This window comes from Rhinolophus sinicus, chromosome 8, assembly GCF_057876585.1.
Source record: "Rhinolophus sinicus isolate RSI-liver-muscle chromosome 8, RSI-T2T, whole genome shotgun sequence".
Taxonomy (NCBI): domain Eukaryota; kingdom Metazoa; phylum Chordata; class Mammalia; order Chiroptera; family Rhinolophidae; genus Rhinolophus; species Rhinolophus sinicus.
In genome coordinates this window covers 48,227,166-48,242,804 of record NC_142508.1, presented here as the reverse complement: position 1 = coordinate 48,242,804, position 15,639 = coordinate 48,227,166, and the positions used below count along the sequence as shown (strand labels likewise).

The 15,639-nt window shown below is 51.0% G+C and overlaps 1 protein-coding gene across 1 annotated transcript in view; it reads right to left on the bottom strand.

Moving 5' to 3' along the window:
• PEPD (peptidase D) overlaps positions 1-15,639 on the bottom strand; it is a 111,152-nt gene that overhangs the window by 24,959 nt on the left and 70,554 nt on the right. The gene's annotated exons all lie outside the window — the stretch shown is intronic.

Here is a 15,639-nt window from a genome sequence, read left to right as displayed (position 1 = left end):
CAATGCCAACAACTCTGGAGAGGCTAGGAACCCAGCCCTCCTCCCACCAGATGCCCCAGGACCTGGGGGTGAGTGTTGTCTCTGTGTGGGACTCTGAGCTCTAAGGGCCCAGCCTTTCCCGTCCTCACAGGGCTGTGCCACTGGCCCCATCTTGAGAACAGCAAGGCTGCCCACGAGCACATAAAGTGGTGATTCTGCTCTGCACGCTCTAGGCCTGTTTTAAAGAACGTCTGTATGGAGGAGTCTAATGTTCCAGGCACTGTAAACACAAATTACGTATAATTGCTATGACTGGTATTAAGTAGTTGTTATGCAGGAATGATTCCGCTGTATTCAGTCGACTTTCAGACTTGCCTTACAAACCTCACATGCTAATTGGGTATCTGCGAGTGAAATATTTTCCTCAACAGAAAGGATTTCAGGCACTGCTGGGGAGGTGAGGAGAGCCTCATGCTCCCCATCACAGTGGGAGCACTCAGGCAGTTGCCATCAACTTCCACCTCAGACCCAGAGACCGCGCGGATGGCAAGACCAACTTACGGCCGGGCGTGTGGCCAAAGCCCGTCCATGTAGCAAGCCTTCCTATGCCGAGCCCCAACAGGCAGCCTGTGAGCGCCACAGGCTCCACACGGCTTCTGCTCCCTGCCTACACACCAGGATTCTGCAAAACGAGCCCATGTTGCATGGATACACCATGGAGCTGTGATGCTTCCTTAGCTTTGAGAGGCTGCTCTGCCTAGACAGAAGCAGGCCTCGGAGGGCTGCATGGCCGTGCTTGATGGGATGGGGCAGGGGATGTCTGTATGTGAGGCCCACAGACAAGCAGCCCGAGGAAATGGGGTGAGGTTGGTTCCCTCCTGCAGCCGGTCTCAGCTGCAGGCGTTTCGCTTACTGTATAATCTACTCAGTTTCTACAGTCTTCTTCGCTTCTGTTTAGGAAAAAAGTAATTGCGAGTAAAAGGAACAGCTTATAGAAGCACCAAACTGAGGCCCAGCAGACCTAGTCTTCACCTGCAAATGGGAGCAGCTGACACCAGGTCAGTTTTGCCAGTCACGAGGACAATTCCAGACACGCACAGGAAGAGCTGAAACGAAGAGGAGAAACGTGGCATGCTGGAAACTTAGCATAAAAGGGTCTGAAGTCCTTCAACTTGGACTTCAGCACCTAATTTTGTTTTTAAGTTTTCTGACATGACGTGAGGACAAACCGGTGCTTTGGTGGCATTAACAGGTGGATGCAACAGGCCCACGTTTTCTGCTCACAGGCCTCAGCTGACCCTCTCTTTGGGGCCTTGTCCTTGGGATGTGGACACACAAAGGCGCCCAAGTTTCAGGGCAAGTGCAGTGGCGGGGTGGGGGCTGTGGAAAGATGGGAGGCTGACACATTTGTGATCTTCAAGGGAGCGGGGTGCGGAGCGGATGCTCCAGACTGGAGCGACAGGCCTCCCAGGAGGCTTCCACACAGCTCGGTCGGCGCTCAGCAAGCACAGGTCACAAGGACAGACTGCAGCAGCAGAGCCACCCGGTTCCCACTGGATGACTCACAGACCCAGGCAGCAACCAGAGGACACTTACTAAGGATGCCTGTAAACCTTTAGAACAAAAATGACACACTGAGCCAGGTCAGGGTCCATCGGAGGAGCCTAACTCCTGACTGACACAAATAAGACTACGGCCAAATTCAGCCACAAGCACAAGATGGCAGAGCATGTAGCCGCAAACCTTCCTGCCTCCAACACTCAGAGGTGTTACATGAAGTACAATAAGCAGAGGTCTTAGGATGGGAAGAAAAGTGAGGCTAGAAAGGAAGAGGGAGCTGGCAGTCTTGGGAGCCTGAAGGCCCTGGCTTCCACTGCCACGTGGGGACAGCGACAAGGCCTCGGGCATGCAAGAGGCAGGGGACTAGAACTGAGAGGCCCACCCCAACAAAGAGCTGGGGCCCAGGCAAGGATGCACCCAAAGCAACAGGGTAGATTTGGGAGAAAATTCATGAGCATCAAAGCAAGCAATCAGGAAGCTTGCCTGGGCTCTGGGAAAAAACATTCCCTCATATTTCACAGGATGGGCCTGCCCTTCATGGGGTTCAGGTTCAAGTGTGAACCATCTGCATGGTTTAGAAACCCCCAAGCCAGGCAATTAACAGAAAACTTGGTCCCTCACTGGTGACACCTGGAGAATCTGGCAGGAGCAGACACAAAGCCAAACTGGGCAGCTGTACCCTCAACCCAGGGCAGCCAGGAACTGCACACGTGCACACACACACACGCACACACACACACACACACACACAGATGCATATATATACATATACACACATGCTCGCAATGCACATATAGATGAGTACATGCACAGACCCACAGACACATGAGCACACAAACATATGCACACAACACACATGCGTATACACACGTATACATACATATGTGCACATGTACACACACATGCATATATACCCCACACACACACTGAAGATAAACTCACAATGAGGAAGTCACAGAATAGGCAGATTTAATGAAGAACCAAAACAAAACTTGCAGACATGACCAGTCTACCCATCAGAGGATTGCAGACAGGAAGACGGGCAGTGTCTTCCAACAAGCCCCTCCGTCAATCGTGACTCTCATGTGCAGCACACGTGTCGTGCTGGGTCTACCTGCCCCTGCTCCCTCCTGCTCACCTGGACAGAGGATGGGTGGGGAGCACCCCGACTAGGCAAGTGGCCCTCACCAGGTTCCCCAACAGCAGAAGGAAAAGGCAGGGGTCTGGCCCTATCCCCCCTGCCACCAGGTTCACAAATACCTTGCTGTTTTGTGGTCCCTGAAGCTTCCCTCCACACAGCCATTCCTCTAATATCCTTGCCTATAAATCTCTCACAAGCAAGACATGAGCAGAAAATGCTTTGTATCCAGGCATAAATGAGAACCTTTAAGTAACCTGGGAGTGTCTGTGCTGTGAATAATGAGGTGAATGTAGTTACTGCTGCAACAGAGGGGCAGGCCCATTTGTCAGAGCCTGGAGATGACTAATGGGGCAGAGACAGAAGATTCCGAGGCCCAGATCTGCAGTAACGGTATCTCCAGGGAAAGCACTGCTAGGCCTCCCTGGGGGGCCGCAAATCCAGCCCATGGAGCCTTCCTGGGCACACAGCCCAGCTCCTGGCCTCTGAGGTTTATCATTTCATGAAGAGGTACACGCAGCCCTATAAAAATGCATTAGCTGCCCACGATAATGGCAGAAGGGCTGCCCTGGCAGCAAGTGTCACCAAGCTATCAGAGCAAGCGTGAGCGCCGGCAGACAGGGCCAGCCAGGGAGGTCAGCAGGGGCTGTGGGCAGCACTGGCCACACCGCCCCCTCCCCCAGGCTGGGCCTCAATGCACGCTGGGTTCCCAGGAGGCTGGGCCAGGAACAGGAGCATGGAAGGGAAGATGGGCAGGGCGGTGGAGGTCACTCAGTTGAGCAGAAGGTCTAAGAGAGCAGACAGTTAGGACATAGGGATATAAAGGTGGGTAGGGGCCACAGTGTGGGGGCTGAGGCATTCCAAGCTAAATGCAGGGCTTTCCTGGGCCTGGGTGGCAGCCCACCCCTGCTGTCACTGCAATTTTGGGCAGGTGCCTCCCAAGCTGTCCTGGCAGGGGCAGGGGCCTCATGACTGCCTTCACTCACTCATGCCTGTGGGTTCCCCACTGTCCCTGTCCTGCAGTCCCTGCCCCGGGCCCTGCACCTAGCCTCTTGGGACACCACTCAACAACATCTATGCCAAAGCCAAATCCTGGCTCTGCCACTTACTCACAAGCTATATGGCAGATCTATGCCTGTTTCCTCATCTGTAAAATGGGATAATAGCACCTCTCACAGGTGCTATTAATGTGCAGCTCCATGGCTTGGATACCCGCGCTCACACATTCCCGTGCAGCCAGGTTCTCGATGGGTATCCTCCAGTCTCACGTACAGCCCGATGCATGCGCGTCTCCAGGAGAAGTGTATGCACGTGCGCGTGTGCGCACACACACGCACACACACAGGCCTTTCCTTTCACACAGGGCATCTCAGCACATGGTCCTTTCCCAGCTGCTTTTGCCTCACTCACATCCTGAGGGCTCTGCTCAAATCCTAGAGAGTCCCAGCTCCTTTAACAGGGTTCTCTGTGGGCCGTCTGAGGGGTGGTGAACAGGCGGGGGGTGGGGGAGGGAAAGGCTGCCCTGTCCCAATCCTTCCCCAGGCCGCTGGGTGACGAAAGACACAGAGAAAGCTAGGGAGCCACCACTGAGACAATGAACATATTTTAAATGAGCAAGTAGCAATCACATGGTCTGTCGCCAAGAAGGGACTGATTTAGAGCCTTGGACTAAATGCTGAAATGCATTATTAATAGACTGGTGCTCACAGCACAGCTTCACAGCACAGCCTGCACTAACGTGGCACCACCGGGAACACGCATCATTGGCAATGGCTGCAGTGCCCGTCTCCACCACCATCGGCAGCTTTCTTCCTGCCTCCTGTTCTCTGAGTCTCCTCACAGCTCCTCTGCTGCCCCCACTCCAGTCCTGGACCAGGGCCAACATCGCCTTCCCATCCAGGACCTCCCGCAGGGGTTTTGGGGGGGGGGGTATGTGGTGCCAGGCATCCTGGGCCTGCATGAACCACTTTCACACAGCCAGCTGGATAAAAACAGACTCCATGAGCCCCACTCCCTGTCCAGGTCACTCTCCCGACTTCTCAGCTGCTGCCAAGGTGCCCTCTACCAGCACCCTTTATCTAAGGGACTGTGCTGCAGAGGAGAAGGGTGAGCAGGGCTTGGGGCTCATGCAGAGCTGAGCCAACCCAGGCCCTGCTGCCTATTTGGTCTGAGACTTGGGGCAGGTGGCACTGCCCCTCCAGTAAGAAAAAACACAGCCACCTGCAGCATGCTGCATTTACAACAACCCTTCTGGGGGAGCGTGACTGTCCTACTTCACAGAGGAGGAAACTGAGGCTCAGAGCGGTGATGTGCTGTGGTCAGGGAAGCCATCGATCCATGTGAGAGCTTAGAGTCCACGCAGGGTTTCTGACCCCGATGCTGGAGGGCCTGACCCCAGGTCTGTAGGGAAGGGGATTGGAGTAGCACCTGTCAGCAGGACAAGGCTCCACGCTCTGTAAACACTGGGGGCGCTGACGCTCTGCTACGCCTCCCAGGGCCCTGGCCTCACACCTGTGCAAGGGGCCCCAAATGAGCCCCAAATGGGGCTGCGAGGAGGAACGGCCCTGCCCAATCCCAGGACGGTGGCCTGGTGGGAACGGGGAGCTGGTGTTCCAGGAGAGGCCCTTGGGATGCTGAGGCCCCGGAAGGGGAAAATCCACCAACCAGAGGCAAGGATAGTGGAAAAGACGGCAGTGCTCATGGCAGGAAAACGAGGAGCACCAGAGAGAAGCCACTCACTCCCCAGAAGCAGCTTATCAAGGTATGAGATAATTAGCATTTTAATTGGGTAACTGGGAATTCTAAATTGCCTATCGCGTATTACGCAAAACTGAGGACATAACAAGACATTCAATTAACAAATATTCCCCTTTATTCTTGACACGCTTGAATAGGTGGAGTTTCTGAGGTCCTTGGTATCAGTTACTTGATACAACAGTACATTTTAGTTGTCGAAGCCCTGGTTGTATCAGACTGCTAATAAACTGAAATAATATATAAGTGTATGTGTGTATGTCTGTATGCACACACACACACACACACACACACACACACACACACACACAGTAATGGAAGACATCTTAGAAATTCTCTACACAAAGAAAATAAAATAGGGGCGGCTGGTTGGTTCAGTTGGTTAGAGCGCAGTGCCCATAACACCAAGGTCACCGGTTCGATTCCCACATGGGCCAGTGAGCGGCGCCCTCTACAACTATATCGAAAAGAACAACTTGACTTGGAGCTGACGGGTCCTGGAAAAACACATTGTCCCCCAATATTCCCCAATAAAAAAATAAAAAAGAAAAAGAATAAAATTAAAATTAAATTAAAATCGTCCATAATCCTATCCCCCAGAGATAATCTCTATCAATATTCTGTTGACCATCTTTCCAAGCATTTTTTTATGCACAAGCACATATTTATAAACTGTAAACTTCTTTTAAAAAAGTCACCCTTTGACTGAAGTCTGACACACATACAGAAAGGACCCCTGACATCATAAGGACGCCGCTGTAGCGATCACGAATAGTGCTGTTGTGGACGTCCGTGACGGTCTTTGGGGGCACGTGTGCATGTGTCTCCATCGGGCATACAGCCAGAAGTGGAAATGCTGTGTCCTGGGGTTTCTGTGTAGGTTCAGCTTAGCAGATAAAGCCAAATAGACTTTCTAGGTAGTTGTATCAATTTAGTCACTGGCTTATAACGTTTTCCACTTCTTACCTGTGCAGGGAGCCTAACTGAGCCTAAACGTATCTGCAAGGACAAATAGCCCCACCCAGTCCTGGACAAGGGTGGGGATGTCCCAGGGAAGGTCCTTGCTAAAATTCCTAGAAACAGTAGATATAAGTCTATACTATTTTTCTTTTTAACGCTGTCACTATGTCCAGAATCAGACGACTTCTTCCCACTAACACTACTCATCCCTGGGGCAGGCGGCCATTGCCTGGTCCATGGTGACAGTGGTCTAGCTGCCCCCTCCCCCCCCACTTCAGCTCTTGTCCCCTACAGAGTGTGCTGCACAGAGGTAAGGGACTCCTCTCGGCAAACCCAAGCCTGGCGTCCTGTGAGCAGCCTGCCTTCCTCTCACTTCCCATCTGCTCTCGTCTTCTCAGTCGGTCTCCTTGCTGCTCCTGGGACCACCAGGCAAATTCCCACCTCAGGGCCATTATATGAGTCCTGTTCTTTCTGCCTGGAGTGTCTGTCCCGGAGGTCCATAGCTTGCTCTCTCCGCCTCAGGTCTCTCCTCCATTGTCTCCCTCTCGGGGATGCCTGTTCTGAGCCCCTGAATAAAGGCCTTCCCCCTTCAGCCCTCATCACCATCCGACATATCCATCCATCCATCCATCCATCCATCCATCCACCCATCCTTCTCTCACTTCCCATTAGGCTGAGGTTTTGTCTATTTTGTTCTCTGTAGGCCCCCCAGGCTGGAATAGTGCCTGATGCACAGAAGGTTTTCAGTACAATTCTGCTGAGTGACTCAATAAGTAAATGGGTACATGGGCAGCACACGGGCTATAATTTACTGAAACAATTTCATGTCATTACATATCCAGGTTGCTTCCAGCTCCTTGTTACGATGGACACCCATGGCCACATGCCTTTTCACTGTCTTCACTGCCAGAAGAAGAATTCCTGGGCATATGCACATTTTTGAGTCTCAGGGCATGTCCTGCCACATGAACCCCAAAAGCCCATAAGGATTTTCGGGGTCCTGACCAGTGCACCACTGGGCCTGTTTGCCCACAAGACTGCAAATCTGGTAGGCAAAACAAAACAGGGTTTCCTTGTTTCATGGATTAACTGGCAAGTTTGAACATGCTTTCTGTTTGTTTCCTCATATTTCTTCCTTTCTGAACAGCCTGTTTCTTTCTTGGAAAACTGGATGTTCACCTTTTTCTTATTGATTCTTAAAGGATTTACATATGAAAGATACCAGTGTTTCTGACCATCATCTATGTACCAAGTAGCTGGCCCCGTTCTGACCCTTTCTAGTACCTTCTTTGCTGATTCCCCAAAAGAAGGACAAAGCACCTGGGGCAGGAGCTCCAGACACGGGCAGGACATGACCGGTGCCTGGGACAGTGACAACACAGGAGGACAAATCCTGGAGCCCACAGCATATGGCTCAAGTGGGAAATTCTACATCTGTGAATCCAGATCCATTTGGAGCTGATACCCCTGAGCAAGTGAGAGGGCCCAGCTTTGGAAGACCCTGGAAGAGCTGTGTAAACACAGACACAATTTGCCAACTGTTCTCTGCCCTATTCTGGGATCAATGACGGTTCATACCTGACTCAATCTCACCGGTCCTTGCTGACATCAGCAGTAACACCTTTCTGGGCCCCAAACTGAACCCTGCTGCCCTTTAAAAACGCACCAGGCCACCGTAGGAATCATTCAGGCTGCATGACCAGGAAGGGGCAGAGGGAGATAATCCTTGTTTCACAGGATCCAGAGGCTACTTTCCCTCTAAGGGACACCAGTGCACCCCTCCCCCCTCTTCCCGTCCCCAGGAAGGCACAGGGGAGGGAAGCCTTCTGGGTGTGGGGCTGGGGGTCAGAGTGGGGGGAACGACTAGACAGGATGGGACTTTCTTTGAGCTAGTATTTCCCAAAGCATGGTAAGAGCCCATGAGACGGGTACACCAATAACTATGTTTTATGCCTTAGATATTTATTTTTAAGTGTTACCTTCCATTTATGGCAAATCGTACTGGGTTTCACTCATGATGGAAACAGAAAGCTTTCTTTTAGTTTTAAAAAAAGTAAAGAAAAAAATAAATAAATGAAGTAAAGAAACTATCAAGCCAATTACACGCAGGTGTGACAAGGATTTGGCAGAGATTGCGAGGGTGTCATGTGAATGATGGGTGCTGGGAGAGTCTGCTCTGCGGCCTCTCTGAGGAAAAGCCTGTTTCTAGTTCTGGGTGAGAACACTGTGGTCCAGAAGCTCTCCAGTCCCTGCACATGACAATGTCCAGTCTTTGGACAACAGCTGGTGGGGTGAGCGCCAATAGAACCCCGGTTCTTTCCTGCACCCCAACCTGTTCCTGTCCCTGGCTCAGCAGCCTCGGACACCAGGCCCGTGTGGATCCAGTGGACAAAAGGCCAAATGGGCCTCTCAGGGAACAAAGCCACCTCCAGCAAACCTGGCTGCTGAGGGCCTTGAACATGCAGATGCCAAGCTCTGACCATGACAGTCTGCTCCACTCCCAGGAGCCGGTGAGTAAGAGCTCCCCCTTGGCCCAGAATCCCGGCTGGAGCCTCACTGGGCAATGTATCCACCTTCCTTTATGCAATAGCTCATCATAAGGTCAGGTCATTAGACAGCCTGGTCAGGGCATGGCTGTCACTGGGATGGCCATGTGGGACCACAGCTGTAGAACATCATGGGTGCCCAGTGGTCCCCCACCCCACCCAGGTCATCCTTGGAGGTACCACCCGCCAAGAACTCTACCCTGTGTCCAGTGGAAGAAACAAAACCTGTGTTTCCTAAATATCAATCCTGCAGGAGACAAGGACCCCATTCCACCCAGCGAAGTCAGGATGGGGGGCCTCAGTTATCCCTTCTAGAGAAAGAAAGGGCTTTGCTTTTTGAGTCCCTCTAGGGTGTTTTGTTTCTAGAGTCCAATGCTACTTTATTTTCAAACATCAAATTCTTTTCTCTCAGCCTTACAATCTTAAACTGCTTTACAGATTTGTTTCAGATAGAACTTTTCTCTGGAAAGCATCATTTTATATCAATGCACTTCAAAAGTGGCGGTTGGAAGCACTGGCTTGCCTTCTGCAGCGCCCTGCAGCTCTGGGCAGCCTTGTGTGGCCCCCCTCTGCAGGCCCAGTGGCACACACTGCAGGCCCAGTGCTTAGGTATTTTACGCATAGTACACGGAATACAGGGAACGGGTCACGGGGTTGGGGTGGGAGGAGGGGGAGAATCAACGTGCAGCAGGAGGGACGCAGGGGAGCTGTGTCACTGCAGCCCAGGATTCCTGGCCACCTGCAGGAAGCGAGAACCATGGATACCTTGCCAGGTGAGCGCTATTCTGGGTACCTAGGACACGACGTCTCCTCTTTGAAAAGATTCTCCCAAGAGCCCAGGTCGAAGGCCCAGGTCGAAGCCAAACCAGCAGTGGAGGGGAGGCCCACACACTGTCCGGCAGGGCCAAGCCCTTTCCCCCCTGCGTGCGACTGGGTTTTACGGCAGCACTTCGGCTGTTCAGTGTGAGTTACCAAAGAACCCTCTTCTAATGAGCTGTCCCATCCCCACTCACAACTCCAAACATTATTTTAGTCACACTTGGCTGAAGGACCAACAAGAATGCTATTCATCACTTTGAAAGTCTTTATCCACTTATGATAAATGGAGGTTACACTCACGCTACCCCTTTAGGAGGATCCGCTGAGAAGAGTAGGTGCAGCTGGTGGGAATGCTCCAAAGCACTTGCGGGGTGGGGGGAGCAATAGGGCAGGGGTCTTGGCCTGGCCAGTGGTGCCGCCAACACGCTGGGGGCCAAGTCTGTGTCCCGTGGCAACTTAGTGGGGTCTCGGCCACCTTCCAGGGCCTCTCACCCTCTCCCACCACAGAGGTAGAAGACGGGGTGGGGGGTGAGCCTCAGGTGCTCCCCGTTTGCTGAGGGAGGTCCACACACACTGGATCTACAGAGGACAGGAAAGGCAACTGAAGAACTAACTCATGTGCTCAGAACCCTGCCCGGACCAATATCCCAGAGACACAGGGTAGGTTCCTAACAATATCTTCTCCAACCCCCATGAATTTAAAGTTCTGGTAACTTGAACCTATTTATCAATCGCTAATTAACAAGGTCTAAGTCCTATGATGACAGGGTGATTAAGCTGTTTTTGAAATAATCCATTTTTTAATTAAAATGCTATCCTTTCTTGGTTTCTGGATAGCTTTAAAAGAGAGCCTTAACAGATGTCTTGTTTTTAAATACACATTCTATAAGGCCAATAATTAGAAGAATTCATGCTTTTAATTATATTTTAATTACTCTTTGCCTATTGATGCAAAGTTAATATTCTTTCTTTACGGTTCTCACACTGCTAACTAAAGCCAGCAGACAATGAGCAGGAATTCCTCCGTGTGTGTAACTCCATTTCAGAGAGCTGTACGGCAGCCGAGGTACTTGCAGGAGCTCCCTGCCCTCATCCTGGCAGATGGAGATCTAACATGGGGCCCCGCCTGGTCCAGAAGAGCAGTCCTGGCTCCTGGCCTGTAAGCGCTGTGCTCCAAAGTGGTGGCACCCGCCGTGTGACGGGGGTCTGGGTTTCCCCTTCTTCTGTTCAGCCACGAGGCAGACAAGTCCCTTGCCTTCTCCACTCCCCTCCGTGCACATCCTGCCAGGCATCTTACTGGGGCGACCCACACACACAACCAAATCACCCACCAAAATTCAGGAAGCTCACAAAACGCGATGGGAACTTGGAGGATGAGGAAGGGGGGCCATACTGTGAAGCTGTGCTCTCCCATCTGCCTGGCCGAGCCACTGTAGGGCGTCTGGGCATCCACATACCACACAGCATGCCCTGCGTGCTCCCTTCCGTACTTTACCACTCCATCCCATGCCCACACACTGCCAGTACCCCATCAGGTCCAGGATTACCGCACCCCCTCCCTACTCACTGCTCACCCCGTCTACCTGCCTGCCCTGATGACCTTGGCCCACCTGCCTACCCAGGAGACGGTAGCTGGAGGGGCTCTCAGTAAACGCTCCTTCCTCTCACCATCCAAAGCCCTTCACAGGTGAGGCCTCCCCACTCCACCCACCCACAACCCCATGGTTTTTAGTGTTGCATGCAGCTGTGCCCCAGAGCCCGACCTTTCCCTTACCAGTCTCAAAGGGAACTCTTAGAGGCAGACCCACGTCACCTTATACCCGACTGGGCACAGTGATGAGCACACAGTAGGTCCTCAGTAAACAATGTAACAGATGGTAGGGATGGTTGGCCTGAACATGCCTAATAATCAAAACAGAACATGCACACACACGTGTGTACATGCACATACACATACACACACACAGCCTTAAACCCATCTACCCAACAGGAGCCCTGGGTGGACCCTGGCTGTGTGCTCACCATTCCACTTCCTCTTTCTGGGCACGTTTCTCAGCCTCCCTGCGGGTAACTGGGACCATGTGACTGACTCCCACCAATGGGGGTATGAGCAAAAGTGATGTGTGCCACTTCTGGGCAAGGCTTTTAAGAGTTAATATGAGTTGTCTGTGCGTTCTCTCTCCCCTGTCAAAGGGGACAGAGTCAGGAAATTGAAGCAGGCCTGACACATGGAGGAAGGAGAGTAACTGGCTTTCCTCAAACTGCAACTTGAGCAAGAAATAAACTTTTTCTGTACTAAGCCACTGAGATGTGGGTTTTTGCTGTTACTGCAGCAAAAACTGTCCTATGCTGATGAACATACTGGTATTTATAACACGGTAAAGGTGGAATTTTAAGTCAGTGGGGCAAAACCATTATTACAAAGACTGGGTTAACTAGTCATTTTAAGGGGGCACAGGCTGGGTCCCGGGAAGCCAGTCTTTAACAAGCCACAATCCTTGCTTCCTCATTACTCTTAAATGTATTTTAGATAGAGTGAAATACAAAAAAATGAAACCATGTGGATACATGGATATGTTATATAATACAAACCAATTTTTGAAATATTTCATAATTGTACAGAAAATATTTTTAAAAAGAAATTCATAAAATCGTAAAGATAGAAGAAAACATATGCAAACAGTTGAACTGTACTGAGGTAGTCATAGGAGAGGCCTATGCAATTATGCAAAAGACACAAAATATATAGGAAAGGAGCAATTTGACTATTTATATTAAAAATTTCTATGAATCAAATTGGGGAAAATATTTGAGAACTAGACGAATAAGAAGAAGACCCCTACTATAAAGTGCTCTTAAAGATCAGTAAGTCAACCAGAAATGTCCCCACAGCAAATGTTACCAAGAACAGACAAGCCACAAAGACAAGTGTCCAACAAATACCTACGACAGAAGTTGAACCTCACCAGTAATCAAAGAAGTGTAAATAAAGGTGGGATATTATTTTTCCTTTATCAGATTGATAAAGATGAATAATAAAAACAATACAATTACCTTTGAAACCAAAAGGGAGCACGCAGGCACTTGTGGGGGTGTACGTGTGTGTGTGTGTGTGTGTGTGTGTGTGTGTGTGTGTGTGTGTGTGCAGTGCTTATCCAGCTCAGTGGCTGAGAAGGCGGCTTCTGAGGAGAGGCCACCTGGCTTCCCCAAGACCCATCTGTCTGCTGTGGGATCTTGGGCCAGTTCCTTAAAGCCCTCCTGACTCTGTGCCCGATACAGGGGAGAGGATGCCGCTCCCCATCTCCTGAGCTTAAATGAGAAAATCCCCAGGAAACATGTAGTACCCGCTCACCAGACATTCACACCATCCACGGCCGTGCAGGCGAACAACTTCTAGAGGGTAGTTTGGTTTTCTGCATTGAAATTTCCCCCAGCAGTTCCATTTGTTGGAATTTATGCCCAAAGAGATTATCAGCTAAACACCCGAGAGGTGAATAGACAAGCCTGTCACAGTGGAGCGGGAACCACCTGACTGTCCCCGTGGAGGATGGCTAAGTGGATTACGGGGAGCCCCACAGATGCAGGGTGCTCAAGTTCACTGCCAGGAAGAGATTAGCACTCCACACAGGAGGAGGAACAGGCTCTGCCTCGCGTGGTTCCAGCAGATCAAAGCCTGTGATAGATCTCTCCCATGCAGAGATCCAGAGAGCTTGTTTGCTAAAGCAACAGGGGTGCGTAACCCTCTACACCACAGGCTACTTTTCATGTCTTGTTTAGAATGCTTTGGACTGACTGAATTTCCTACTGGCATTACGTTATCTCATCATCAGTATAAAGTTATTTTCATTAAAAAAAATTTTTTTTGGAGTAAGTGAAAGCTACCTGTTTAAGACCGTCTTGCCTGGACGGACGCCCTGTCCTACCAGCCCCACCAGGGCTCTTTCCCTATGTCCCAGGTGGACATACAGCCGCCATCCAGGACGACTCCACGAAGCTGCCACAAGGGGTCACCAGTGCACACTGCCTGCCACCCACACCGAGCACCTTGAGAAGCTTTCAGCCTGGCTTGAGGGACCACAACTCAGAAACAAACTCTGTAGGCAGGTCTTTCTCGTATGGGGTGGAGAATCCAAGCCACAAGAATGTTGGGTCAGCCCTGCTGTCAAAGCCCACTTCTCTTTCTTCTCGGCATGGGGTTATACCTCCGTCTGCACAAGGAGGTATCCCTCCTGCTGTGTGAGTGGGGATGTCAGAGACTGGAGGGTGGCGGGGGGGACAGCCTTGCCTTCTTCCTCTGGCTACGCACATCACGCATGCTGCCCTCCATGGACCACCCACCCGCTAGGGAAACAAGGCCTGCCTGAGCTCCCGTTGGAGTGGAGGGAACCAGAGACAGGATGGGCCCAATGTGTAGCTCTGAAGGGCCGAACTGAGAAGCAAATCTGCCTCTGGTCTGCTGCTGGGAAAACCCCAGGTATCTATCTCCCCAGGGAGCAGAAGGAAGTTTGTCTGTCAGGGAGGGCTGTGCTGTTCTGGGGAGTGAGCCTGCTACTGTGAATGGATTCGACAGATACGGGGCGGATCACCTAGAATGTAGAACACATGACACTCACCAAGTGCCCCTGGACAGAAAACAGGTTCAGCAAAGAGCTTAGATCTGAATGGAGTTCCAGTCACAACTTCTAAATCCCCGGATGAAATGCTCTCTGGTATGGCAGAGGGGGAAGTCGGGGCTCCCTGCACATGCAGCCTGGAAACAGTGGCCTGACATCGCCCAAGTCACACGCTGAGTGTCTTCCAGCAGCACCTCAGCTCCCTCAGCTGTATGTGCCTGCAGCTGTGGCTGGGTGCATGGTGGCAGGCCCAACCTCCGTGCCTGCAGCTGCATGTTCCGGGGGCCTGGGGGGCGGAATATCTTCAGGGAATTGCACCTGCCCTATCAGTTCTGGGACAACCAGTGGTTGCAGGCCCCCAGAAGCTACACAAACACTTGCATGTGGCCCCTCACCAATGCCAAGCCCTGTGAATCCAAGTATCTCTTCCAGCCTCCCTCACCTCGGGTACAGAACAAGCTCAGGGTGCCACCCTCCCCAGAAACTTCAATAACTAGATAAGAGGTTTCCTTATGAAATTTCTGTCATCTGGTCCCTAGTTTTTGCTCCTTGCAGTGTGAGCAGGTGTTTTATCCTTAAACGGCAGAGCTGGAGCTCTCCCTTCCCTGCTCAGGGGGCATTCCCACTCCACAAACACACAGGGCATGCCAAGGCCCCTGAGACTGTCTTAGAATAATGATACCCACTTTGTACCTCCAGGGGGACTTAACTAATTTATAAGGCAATTTCAATAATAACTATATATTAATTTTACATTCCCTTTTTACCTATTTCGGTGGCTTTGAACTGTTAGGAATTAGGTGATATATTACAATAGGCTTCAGGGACTTTTTATTAACCAGTGCTCCATATTTAAAAACCTTCCTGTCAAATGAGAAACATTAAGAAATGCTCTCCCTTTTATAATTGCTTCTAATAGACTCAATATTCAGGTCCTGGCCTTAACAGACAGTCTAGGCAGTATTTCCCTAAATTGCATTTAACTTTTCATTTTCTTCCTGTCACCGGCCAACAGAATAATGCTGAAAGCACACAAATGGTCATTTTACCCGTCAGCCTGCAGCTCCTGAGGTGCCTGTAAATTTGGAAGGTACAAGGACCACTCAGGATAGGAGACACACCGCAGCCTTTCTGCCAAGACTGTCACTGCAGCAGCCCTGTTTGGTGGTGCGTTTTGTTTCTACTACACCTATTTACTGAAATATAACAAACATAAAGTCCACACACCTGAGGTGTCCAGCTTGATGAAATTTCACAAACGTACTCCCTA